The sequence below is a fragment of the Nomascus leucogenys genome, chromosome 22a (genome assembly GCF_006542625.1).
Source record: "Nomascus leucogenys isolate Asia chromosome 22a, Asia_NLE_v1, whole genome shotgun sequence".
Classification (NCBI taxonomy): Eukaryota; Metazoa; Chordata; class Mammalia; order Primates; family Hylobatidae; genus Nomascus; species Nomascus leucogenys.
The window spans coordinates 46088539-46101282 of record NC_044402.1 but is presented as its reverse complement, the minus strand read 5'-3'; the positions used below and the strand labels follow the sequence as shown (position 1 = coordinate 46101282).

The 12744-nt window shown below is 35.7% G+C and overlaps 1 protein-coding gene across 3 annotated transcripts in view; it reads left to right on the top strand.

The window, feature by feature from the left end:
- The window catches only part of LINGO2 (leucine rich repeat and Ig domain containing 2), a 1366613-nt gene that overhangs the window by 729751 nt on the left and 624118 nt on the right, over positions 1-12744 (top strand). The gene's annotated exons all lie outside the window — the stretch shown is intronic.

Sequence of the window (12744 nt, the reverse complement as noted above, 5' to 3'; positions counted from 1 at the left end):
TCTAGCATCAGCATCTTATCCTGAGTTAAGTAGGATAAGTGGAAGAGATGGTTGTATTCTTCCATAGCTATGAGATGTGTGCCTTGCTGAGACATTGCATTGAGAAAAACATGACATCAGTGTGGTGAAGAAAATCATCCAAAAATATATTGGATATTTTTGACATTATTTACTGATAATTAGGTTGGAACTAATAAGTTGCAAATGACCCTAAGAGGAAGAATTCCTTTACTTAAACTCATTTTCAGTAAGGTTTAAAAGCCCTATATAAGATCTTTTGTTTGTGCAGACATCCTCCATTTAATCGACAACAGATTTAGTCAGCACTCATTCTGTTCCAGGTAAGGTGCAGACACTAGAGATATTGGAAAAAACAAGACACCAGTCCCTGCCCTCAAAGAGGTCATAGTTTAAGAGGAAGAGTGACAAATAAGCAGATAAATACCTTTCCAGGTTGTGGTGCTCTGAGGTAAGCACAGTGGTAAGGGAGCACAGGAGTATGTCGCCTACACTGGGGCAGTGAGGGGAACACAGAAGACTTGCAGGAAGGTCTGCCTCAAGCTATAAGGCTACTTGGGTTGTGTTCCTTGACACTTAGAGAGACAGAGAATAGCAATGCCCTGGGTACCTGATGAAGATGGACCTTGGTGAAGAATGGTAGAAACAACAGGAATGGGAGGCCATTTCAATGAGATTCTGCAGAAGCCACATATGATCAGAGAATAAAGGCCCCTGAGAACATGGACTTTACCTATTTTCTTTACCTCTGCATCCCCTGAATCTCAAAGAATAGTTGGCACATAGTGAATAATGAATACGTTTTTACAGAATGAATAAACTAATGAGATGTTTATGAGTACAGACAGAAGAAAATGGGAGGTTATGGAGCAGTTTAAGGAGCATTAGACAAGCAAGCAGAGACCTAGAATCTGGTTTCAGCTCTACATTTTTTTAATTGTCAGCAATTGTCCAGTGAACCAAGTTTGCTTGCCTGTACAGTGAGAAGATTATACTACATAATCTCCATGTTCTTTTGATAGCTAGAATGTATAAAATGACTCTACTTCTGTATAAAAGAAAACAAACATGTTTCTAGAAAATTACTTGTTAAGTCATCTTCCAGAGTGATTTAGAGTCAATTAAAAATGTGACTTTTAATATGATAATATAATATTTAATTCATAAAAAGATGGTTCATTCTTTACATTATAAAGGACACATATATTGGTAGCTCCCAGTAGGTAAACATTCCCTATAATTTTTAGGGAAGCTGCTATAATCTCTTAGAATTATACATAATTCATTTATAAAATACAGTAATAAGGAAAGGAAAATCTATTACATTGTAAAACCACAAAGTAAGCCTAGTTGGAAAGGTTGGGCAGGCCACATGGCATCCTGTAATGTGGCATTTAGCAAATTAAGGTACTTGAGCTTCCAGGGATATCTATACGCAGTGGTGGGTTTCCATTTGGCCAAAAGGTCTGCCCTTAGAAACATAGGTATTTTCAGCCTCTATTACCTTAATATTGCAGGAAGGCCATAGAATTCATTTAGATTTACCCAAAATGTCAATTTTTATTATTGTGAACATTTGTGTACAAGTTTTTCAGGGTTGTATGTTTTCACTTATCTTGCTATCGTAGGGTAGGTGTATGGTTAACATTTTGGAAAATTGAAAACCTAGTTTCAGAAGTACCAGAAGGGCTAATACATTTCTAAGATTCTGCAACAGAAAGATGGAAGCTGGTCTCTCTGAGTATCTTGTAGATGCTGCTTTGCTCTTTTATGGCATTGGATGTTGCTGTTGAGAAGCCTGATGCAAACCTGCTTTTCGATCTGTTGTAAAGCAGTTGATTTTTCTGGCTGGGCACTCAAAGGATTCTTTCTTTAAAGCATAATAATTTTATCAGGACGTGTCTTGATGTTCCGAGTAACATTCTTCCAGAATATGGTGTACCTTTCCAATAGCAATTTTTAGATTCCGTTATTGTATTATTGATTTTGTTATTTTAATGTCCCTATTGAGGTGTAATTTCCATACAAGTTCACCAGTATAAGGTGGGTAATTCAATGGCTTTTTTTTTTTTTTTTTTTGAGACGGAGTCTCGCTCTGTCGCCCAGGCTGGAGTGCAGTGGCGCAATCTCGGCTCACTGCAAGCTCCGCCTCCCGGGTTCACGCCGTTCTCCTGCCTCAGCCTCTCCGAGTAGCTGGAACTACAGGCGCCCGCCACCGGGCCCCGCTAATTTTTCTGTATTCTTAGTAGAGACGGGGTTTCACCGTGTTAGCCAGGATGATCTCCATCTCCTGACCTCGTGATCCGCCCACCTTGGCCTCCCGAAGTGCTGAGATTACAGGCGTGAGCCACTGCGCCCGGCCCTTCAATGGCGTTTTAAAAAACATATTTTTAGAGTTTTATAATAGTTATGAAGATCTCGTTTTAGAAAATGGCACCATCTTAAAAAGAAGTCACTCTCTGTTGCCTCCCTCACATACACTCCCACTTAGATAACCACTGATCTACTTTCTGTCTCTATAGATTTGCTGTTCTGGACACTTCTTATCAATAGGATCTGCAATATGTGGTCTTTTGCGACTGGCTTCTTTTACTTAGCATAATGTTCTCAATGTTCATCCATATTGCTGCATGTGTTACTACTTCATTCCTTTTCATTGTGGCATAATATTCCATTATATAGGTATACCATATTTTGTTTTTCATTACATTAAACAATTGATGAGAATTTGGGTTGTTTCCACTTTTTGATTATTATGAACATTCATGTACAAGTTTTTCAGGGGTGTGTGTTTTCACTTATCGTGCTATCGTAGGGTAGGTTTATGGTTAACATTTTGGAAAACTGAAAACCTAGTTTCAGAAGTCCAGAACCGTGGTACGTTTCTATTGACAATGATAGTTCTAATTTCTCTACATTCTTGCAAACATTTGTTATTGTCTGTCTTTATTATAATAATCCTAGTAGAAGTGAAGTGTTATCTCACTGCAGTTTTGATTTGCATTTCCTTATTGACTAATGATGTCAAGTAGTTTTTCATGTCCTTATTCGTGATTCATATATATTTTTTAGATAAATACCTATTTGTATCTTCAGCTATTTTTAAAAATCCTTTTGCTGATTTTTGAATTGGATTGTTTAATCTTTGTAGTATGTCATTGAAGTTTTGATTTGTATTTTCTTATTGACTGATAATGTTAAGTATTTTTTCATGTGCTTATTTGTGATTCATATGTCATTTTTGGAGAAGTACCTATTCATATTCTTTACCTATTTTTAAAGATCCCTTTGCTTATTTCTGAATTCCATTGTTTATCTTTTTTAGTATTAAATTGTAAGAGTTTCTTCAAGTCTTTGCCTTGACTTATTTATGTATTTATTTATTTATTTATTTTGAGACAGAGTCTTTCTCTGTTGCTCAGGCTAAAGTGCAATGGCGTGATCTCTGCTCACTGCAACCTCTGCCACTTGGGTTCAAGCGATTCTCCTGCCTTAGCCTCCCGAGTAGCTGGGATTACAGTTGCATACCACCATGCCTGGCTAATTTTTTGGGTTTTAGTAGAGATGTGGTTTCACCATGTTGGCCAGACTGGTCTTGAACTCCTGACCTCGTGATACCCTGGCCTCGGCCTTCCAAAGTGTTGTGATTACAGGCGTGAGCCACCGCACCCAGCCCTGCCTTGACTTTTGACTTTTATAAAGATGTCTTTTGAAGTAGAAAAATGCTTAGTTTTGATGAAGTCTAATCTCTTTTATTATGTGTGCTTTTGATGTTATATTTAAGAAATATTTGCCTAATTAAATTATAAACATATACTCCTATACCTTCTTCTTATAGCTTTTGCTCTTTCATTTAATTCTATTATTCATATTTAGCTCATTTTTGTGTGTATGGTGTGAGGTAGGCATTGAACTTCATTCTTCTTCATGTGTATTATGCAACTGTCCTAGTACTAAAGGTTAAAAGCTGCTTTTTCACTTTTAATTATCTTGGCCCATTTGTTGGAAAATCAATTGACCCTAAAGTTTGGGGCTTATAATGAGTCTCAATTCTATTCCATTGATTTCTATGTCTATACTTATGCTAGTACCACACTGTTATAATTTCTGTAGCTTTGTAGTAAGTTTTAAAATCTGGAAGTTCACTGATTTTTATCTTTTATTTTCAAGATTGTTTTTGGTATTCTGAATCCCCTGTATTTCCACCTGAATTTTAGAATCTGCTTGTCAATTTTGAATTAAAAAAAAAAAGCCAACTGTGTTTCCAGTAGGGATTGTGTTGCATCTGTTGATCAATTTGTAGAGAATTGCCATCTTAATAATATTCAGATATCCGATCCATAGAAATGTCTTTCCAGTTATTTAGATCTTCTTTAATTTCTTTCAATAATATTTTGTGCTTGTCAATGTACAGGTCTTGTACTTATTTTGTTAATTTTATATCTGTTTATTTTTGTATCATTATGAATGAAATTATTTTCTTAATTTTATTTTTGAGTGTTCATTGCTAATATATGTATATGCAATTGATTTTTGTGTGTTGAACTTGTGTCCTACAACTTTGTTAAACTCAAATAATAGAACTAGTAGAATTTTCTGTATGTAAGATTATGTCCTCTAAGATTACAGTTAGTTTTATTTCTTATTTTCTAGTCTGGATTTCTTTTATTTATTGTTATTGCCTAATTGTCCTGTTTATACCTGTAATACAATATTGCATGGAAGTGGGGAATGTGAATATCCTTGTCTTATCTCTGGTCATATTAAGTCTTTTACCATTAAGTATGATGTGAGCTGTGGGTTTTCTGTAGATGCTCTTTATCTGGTTGAAGAAGTTCCCTTCTATTCTTAGCTTGTTGGCTGTTTCTATCATGAAAGCATGTTAATTTTTTTTTCAAGCTGCACTTCTAAATCTACTGAGAGGATCGTGTGGATTTTGCCCCTTATTCTATTCATATGGTGTTTTGTATTCATTTATTTTAGGATATTAAAACAACTTTTATTCCTGGATTAAATTTATTAAATTTATTTTTACATTCATTTTCTATTAATTTAATGGCCTTTTCAGATATTTAAATTATGGTTGTGTTAGGTTTTCTTCGCCTAATCTCTTATATTTTCACTCCACTGCTTTTTATACATTTTTTTTCTGCTTCATTTGTTTGGTTTATGTGTTTATATCTTCTACATTCCTTACTCTGTTTCTTCCTTTGTCTTTTCTTTCACTGGCTTCTTAGAACTTATTCCCGTATTTATTTTTTTTTTTCTGATTTCTACAGGTTCCTTGTCCCTTCCTCTTACCTGGAAATCACTAATATCCTCCTGCCTAGCTGTTTTCCTTCATGGTTCTATGTACTTCATTTACAATTTGTGATGGAATATTGGGTTACAAATTTCAGATGCTCTGTAGAAATAATTTTCTTTTAAGAATTTTTAAGAATCTGCAATGAATTTGTGCTGCTCTTTCCCACATTACTTATTCTTATCATATTTTATATATTTCAATTGTGATTTTAAGTATTTATTTTGATTACATATATTCCTTTTGTATAAGTTGTATTTTTCCATACCAACTATTAGAAGAAAGCTTCTTAGAAGTGACAAAGACTTTTATATTTTTCTGCTTATGACTCTTCTGGTGCTACTCTGATGGAGTGTTTCTTTAAAATACAATCATACTTTATTTGCCTCTTAGAACTGAAGAGTTCAAGAGAGTTTGCACTAGTAGCTCTGTACTCCCCTTGTAGATTTATTGTCTTTGGTACCATGGAATAGAACTTCTACTCTTTACAAAGAGAAAATTCTGAGATCTGTGTCCTTTGATTTCCTCTGGCCATTTCTTCTGATTTATTTCTTTGTTGCCCACAATGATAGCTTTTCATCTGATCACAGTCCTTCTCACAGAGTTCCTACTTATGTGAGATCACCTTTTTCTAAAATTGAATATTTGCTGTTGATTTCTAAGCTTGCCACTGCTAGCTTTCTTCCACTCCCCTCGTCTTTTCTGGTCTTATTGTCATAGAAGTTTTCCTTATCTTAATTGCTTCATTAGTTTCATAGAGATGCTGTAACAAATTACCATGAACTGGGCAACTTAAAAAACAGAAATTTATTCTCTCACAGTTCTGAAGGCTAGAAGTCCAAAGGTGTTGGCATGGCCATGCTCCCTCGATGGATACAGAGAAAGATCCTCCCTTGCTTCTTCTAGCTTATGGTGGCTATTGACAATCGTTGGCTTTCCTTGGCTTTTGGGCACATAATTCCAACCTGTCTCCACCTTCACATGGCTGTTTTTACTCTGTGTGTATCTGTGCCCAAATTTCCATCTTCTTATTAGGAACTCAGTCATTAAATCAGGGCCCATTCCAATCCAGTATGACCTCATCTGAACTTGATTATATCTGCAAAGAAGCTATTTTCAAATAAGGTCACATTCCCAGGTTCTTGGTGAACATTAATTTTGGGGAAAACACTATTCAATCCAGTGCACCTGCATATATCCCCACTTGCATAAAATTTGCATATTCTAGTTTCTTTCTACAACCTCAGTGTTTGTAAATTATGGGGATTTTCCCCCAACTTTGTTAGTCATTCTACATTTTTCAGAGGGAAATATTGGGGGGAAAAACATGACTAATTGGCTGCCACAGGCCTACCATATCTTTTCCTCAGATTTCGACACATCATGCACAATATTGGTGAATGGCTTACAAACCCACTTCCACAGGTCCTCATGAATCTATTTCTAGGTTTGGCATTGTAAGTAGGAACTCTGTTTACATACAGTGGTGTTGCCTCCTGGAGTTTTAGTACTCATACCCTCACTACAGTTTTGAATAGTAGAGCAGGAAAGTTAGCTGCCTTAGATCATCTATTGAATTTCAGAGATGATGTTTCTACTGCCCTCTTAATTGTCAAAAATAGCAGTATTTATTTTTATCTTGCTTTGGATATCCCACACGTTTCAAAATTTTGATTTTATTAAGACATGTCAAAAGAACCTACAATGGAATGATATTACTGTCATAACAAATAATTCAGAGGATTAGTATTCCCTCCAATTTTAGGCTCTACTGGGCCTAAAACTCTCAAAGGGGAAGACAAAATCATTTATTGAGAAGGAGTTTAATTGTAGGGATTTAAACATTTTACACACATCCAGCCATTGAGAACAGAGAAGCTGAGGATCCAAAAAGCACAGGAATATAAGAATCAAAGAGTGATGCAGGTACTATTGTGTGGCACATCTTCAATGCTAATATTTTCTAATTAGTGCTTATCATGTTCCTGCTCTAAGGCATATGTAAAGGAGATTTAATGGAAAAGTTGAAAAATAATTGTACCTTCACACTTTTTGTTACTAAATGTAAAAATATAGTATATACTACTTCCTTACTATAGTAGCTGTGTTAGCTGATTAGTCTAATTAAATTATTGAGCATTGGTGGAATGCAATAATTTATTAATTCCACAACTCTTTATTCAATGCCTCTTGGGTACTAGGCTCTCTTCTAGATTCTGGAGAAACAAAGATGAATAAAAGAAATAACATACCTGCCCTGAGGGAACTTGCATTCTAGTGGGTGATACAGACAAGTAACATATCAACAATAAAATCTTCAAATATCAAGTAATGATTACTGCCTTAAAAAAGAAAAGCAAAGACAATAAGGACAAATAGAGTAACGAGAGATTTTTTAGCTAAGGTAGTTATAGAAAGCCCCTCTGAAGAGGTAATAAATGGATATTAAATGTCATAAAGAAGGAAACTATGCAAAGATCTGGTAAAAGAGCATTCCAATATTACTAAAAATTCTTAATAAACTAGTAAAAAATTATTGATGTCACCTACTTAAAAACCTACATTATCATAGTTCATAATAAAATTTTAGAAGTACTCAAAGACTAAAAGACATCTGCTATGTCAGTTTCTACTCAGTATTCTACTGAAGATTGTAGCTAATGTAAAAGGAACACAAAAGTGGTGTAAGAATTAAGGCTAAGGTAAAACTATCTTTGTATACATATCATGTGATGTTTATGTTGAAAACCCAAATAATTTTACAGACAAATTCATAGTGCTAATAATGATAATGAAAACAAATTGATATGTTATGGTTTACAAAATCAAAGTATGAAATTAATAGCATCATTATATGTAATGTTTTTAACTGGAAAATAAACCTTAACCCTCACTTTTTATGTAAAAGTAAACTCAAAATGGATTATGGACAAAATGTAAAACCATAAGACATCCAGAAAAAAATTTGGGATCAAGGGCTGGGCAGAAACTTCTTAGACTCAATGCCAGAAACATGATCCATAAATGGGAAATTTGACAAATTTCACCTCATCAAAATTATAAACTGTTTCTCTGTCAAAAACCCCAGTGTTGAGGGTAAAAGACAAGCTGCAGACTTGCCTTGCAGAAAGGTTTTCTTCATGGAGATCTGTAGATGTGGTGAAGGATGTATAGTGCAGGTAACATTTCTTATTTGGCAGTTCTATGACTCTACAACTTCATTTATGGGGCTGTAACTTTTTGCAGCATCATTGGTTTACATAAACATGATTTAAAAGTTTGATGGTAGCAACCACAGTATATAGGATAGGAATGATTTGTTAAGCAGAGTACAAAATGTTGTATATATGCTTTAACATCTAAAAGCTATATGTAGCTCAGTGTTTCCAAAAAGGGAAGTCTCAACTAAATAATGATACATCAATGACACTAGCTCTTACTATTTACCTGAACAACTTATTTAAGAGATGAAGACAATAAAAAAGAAAAATAGAAGATCTTGTGGGACCAAGTGCGGTAGGTCACACCTATAATCCCAGCACTTTGGGAGTCAGAGGCCAGGGATCGCTTGAGCCCAGGAGTTTGAGACCAACCTGGGCAACATGATGAAACCCCATCTCTACTAAAAAAAAAAAAATACAAAAATTGTCTGGACGTGGTGGCACACACCTGTAGCCCAGCTATTCTGGAGGCTGAGGTGGGAGAATCACTTGAGCCCAAGAGGTTGAGGCTGCAGTGAGCAATGATCATACCACCGCACTCCAGCCTGGGCGACAAGAGTCAGATCCTGTCTCAAAAAAACAAAAAGCAAACAAAACAACAACAAACCAAACATTTAAAAAATACTGTGAAATAGTCATTAAAAAGGCAAGTATTTATAAGATTCAACAGTACAAGAAAAGCAGAAAGTACAACACAAGTTAGATAAATCCAGGCCAGTAGAAGAGTCAAAAATTTACCTTTTCTCTCTAGGTTTCCGGCTGGACCTAAGGATTAAACGGACATAAGATAAACAGGAGAAAAGCATACAAATTTAATGTTTTATGTGACACTGAGCCCTCAAAAGGAAATGTAGACCCAACGAAGCAATTATAGTCAATCACTTATATACTTACATACTTTGTCCACTTTGAATTGGACAAAGAATAGTAAGTTTTAAAAAAGCAATTAAATTATATAGAGGAGCTTTAAAGATGAGTTATGTTAATAAGGCCTGTCTGTGCAGAATTCTCTCAGCTATGATTCATCATCAAAGAATGTTTCTTTTCTCCTGGTACAAGGAGCATCTTTCACATGATCATTTTTATCTCCTGTTTTAAGGAAGAAAAAGGTAAGTCGAGAGTGTCCTTCTTGGATCTGGTATTTTTCATATGACTTCAGTTCTAAGTAACCCCTATGTTGAAATGACATACTTCAGGGTTGCATATTCTGGTACACTTCATAAGTGATTCATTAATTGGAGGTGACAAATGAGTGTTTAGAACATAGTACTAACCTATATTATAACCAGATATGAGATGTGACCTTCATATATTTCATTGAATGGTGGAAAGGAATGGAAACTAGGCTGGGAATCAGGAAACTTGTCTTTTCTTCTTGATTTGTTTTAACTCTTTGAAAACCAGAATTAATTCACTTCATCTCTTAGGTTCATTTTCTCATTTTTAAAATGGGGTGGTAGTTGTGGGCACCTGAGTCCTTTCCAAGTTGTAATCTCTCTGAGCCTCTCCTGCTGGCTGTGGAGGTAAAATGACTCTGCTCCATACATCACATTTTGGGACCCTATCTGTTATGCCAGTGACTCACTGCCAAGGGTAATGCAGAGGGACACAGAAATAAGATCCTGGAATCCAATTGGCTTTGCGTTTCTCATTTCCAGAGTGCTATGTTCGAACAAATTTAAAAGTTCTTCAATTTAAAAATTCCACCCCTGAAGCAGAGTGAATCAAAGCACTTGTGGCATTTGAGTCTTTGTACCTTGAGGATGATTTATTGTGTTTGAATTCTCATTGTGTTTCTATTGGGGAAAATAGACTTCTGGGTAGAATAAACATTTCCGCAGTGTGAAAATATGCTTCAAGCAGCCCTAAGCCTGTGCCAAGAAGTACTAATGTTGCTTGAAAATTATTATTGCTCCATTAAGGATTCCTGAATTTCTGAATATTCATTGTAACCATGTGATTAATTTGTACCTCCTCAACTCTAGATGACTGCTTTCCAAATGCTCTTTAATTTCAGTACATTTACAAAATAATTAAAATGCAATTTACCAGTTTTTAAGAGTGTTTGCAGTAGATGCTCATAAATGTTTCAGGTAGCACTATTTTCTGGATTTTTCCTAATAGGGTCTTCCTCCCCTCCAATTCTTTTAATTTAACACTTAACAGGTACAGAAATTCTCATAAATAAACATGTAAATGGATTGAAAGGAGTGATTAAATAGCATTCAGAGGTTAGTGCTCTAGCATTTGCTTCCTAGAAAGTCTGTTAAATGTTTTCAATTAAAAGGAGAAAAGAGGAACCTCACAAGTCTGAAATGAGGTTCTTTGAATTAGTGTGATAGTAAAGATCTGGTTCTTTTAGAAGGGGTGGCGGCTGTGGTGGGGGGTCGAGGGGGAAGAAAAGAATAGGAGGATTAAGTCACACCACTTATACTCATTTGTCTGTAGAAAAGACCTTTCCGTCTGGTTAAGTGAAGACGAATGAATGAAGAATCACAGTGTTCTTACCTAATCAGCTTAATCACCTTGAAAACTTAAGGTAGTTATTCTGCCTCCAAGCATGAAGGGCCTAAGTGATATTTGCCAAGTTGTTTTTGCACCTTGAAAATCAAGTTGTTTGTATTGCCACAGATCCATGCTGACAAAATGTGCCCATAACATCCTGACATTACTTTGAAATTGCTCTAAATAGACATTGTCACTAATATTTGAGAAAGAAAACATAACCCAGGGTCAAACCTTCCTGTTTTTAGTATTATCAGATATCTCATAGAGTCAGGCAGAGGAAGAGTATATCTATGAATCATCTGATCCCAACTCTAGATTTAGCTAAGGAAATATTTCAAACTGAGAGAATACTTCTTAGGATAGAGTGTTCTTCAGTAACATTGACAACAACAGCAACAGTGTCAATAACACTGCAACAACAGCAATGTTGATGATGAGAATATCAAATATTGTCCTCAGTGGTTTTTACACATTGGTTTTCAATGTTTTTAATTTCATTTCTATGAAGTAGATATTATTGGCATCACCTGTTTAGACTTGGGGAAGCAGGTTGCAGAATTTAACTTTTCCAGGTCCCCTGACTAGGAAGAAGTGGAGTCATCACACCCAGGCAGGGAGATATCACACCCACGCAGGACCTGTGTCTCTAAAACCAACAGGCTGTGGCTCCATCTCCACCAAAGACTGGCTTAGTCCACAGTGAAATTGTATCACTTCTCTCTTATTTCTAAAAATTATCTGTTAAAACTTAAATGTAGTTTTTATTGTCCTCTCTGTAAAGAGAGTGAAGTATCACAAAATCATTTTGAAATGATCCTACCTATATCAGAAGCTCCCTTGCCTTTTGTGGAGAGGGATTAAATATACAGGCATACCTCAGAGATAGCGCGGGCTCAGTTCCAGGACACCATGATAAAGTAAGTCACATGAAATTATTGGTTTCCCAGTACATATAAAAGTTATGTTTATAGTATACCACAGTCTATTAAGTGGGCAATAACGTTATGCCTTAAAAATGTACATACCATAATTTTGAAATGCTTTATTGCTAAAAGATGCTAACGATCATGTGAGCCTTCAACAAATCACCATCTTTTTGCTGGTGGAAGATCTTGCCTTGATGTTGATGGCTGCTGACTGATCAGAGTGGTGTTTGCTGAAGGCTGGGGTAGCTGTGGCAGTTTCTTAAAATAAGACAACAAAAGAAGTTTGCTGCATCAATTGACTCTTCCTTTCACAAGATTTGTCTATAGCATGGAGTGCTTTCTGATAACATTTTACCCACATAAAACTTCTTTTAAAATGGAGTCAGTCCTCTCAAAACCTGCCATTGCTTTATCAACAAAGTTTATGTAATATTCTAAATCCTTTGTTGTCATTTCAACAATGTTCTCAATATCTTCACCACAAGTAGATTTTATAAAAAGAAACCACTTTCTTCAATGAGAACAACTCATCTATTCACATTTTATCATGAGATAGCATCAACTCAGTCACATCTTCAGACTCCACTTCTGATTCTAGTTCTCTTGGTATTTCCACTACATCTGCAGTTACTTCCTCCACTGAAGGCTATGGCAACTACAGCCTTACAAAATGTATTTCTTGTCCGGGTGTGGTGGTTCACGCCTATAATCCCAGCACTTTGGGAGGCCGAGGTGGGTGGATCACGAGGTCAGGAGATCGAGACCATCC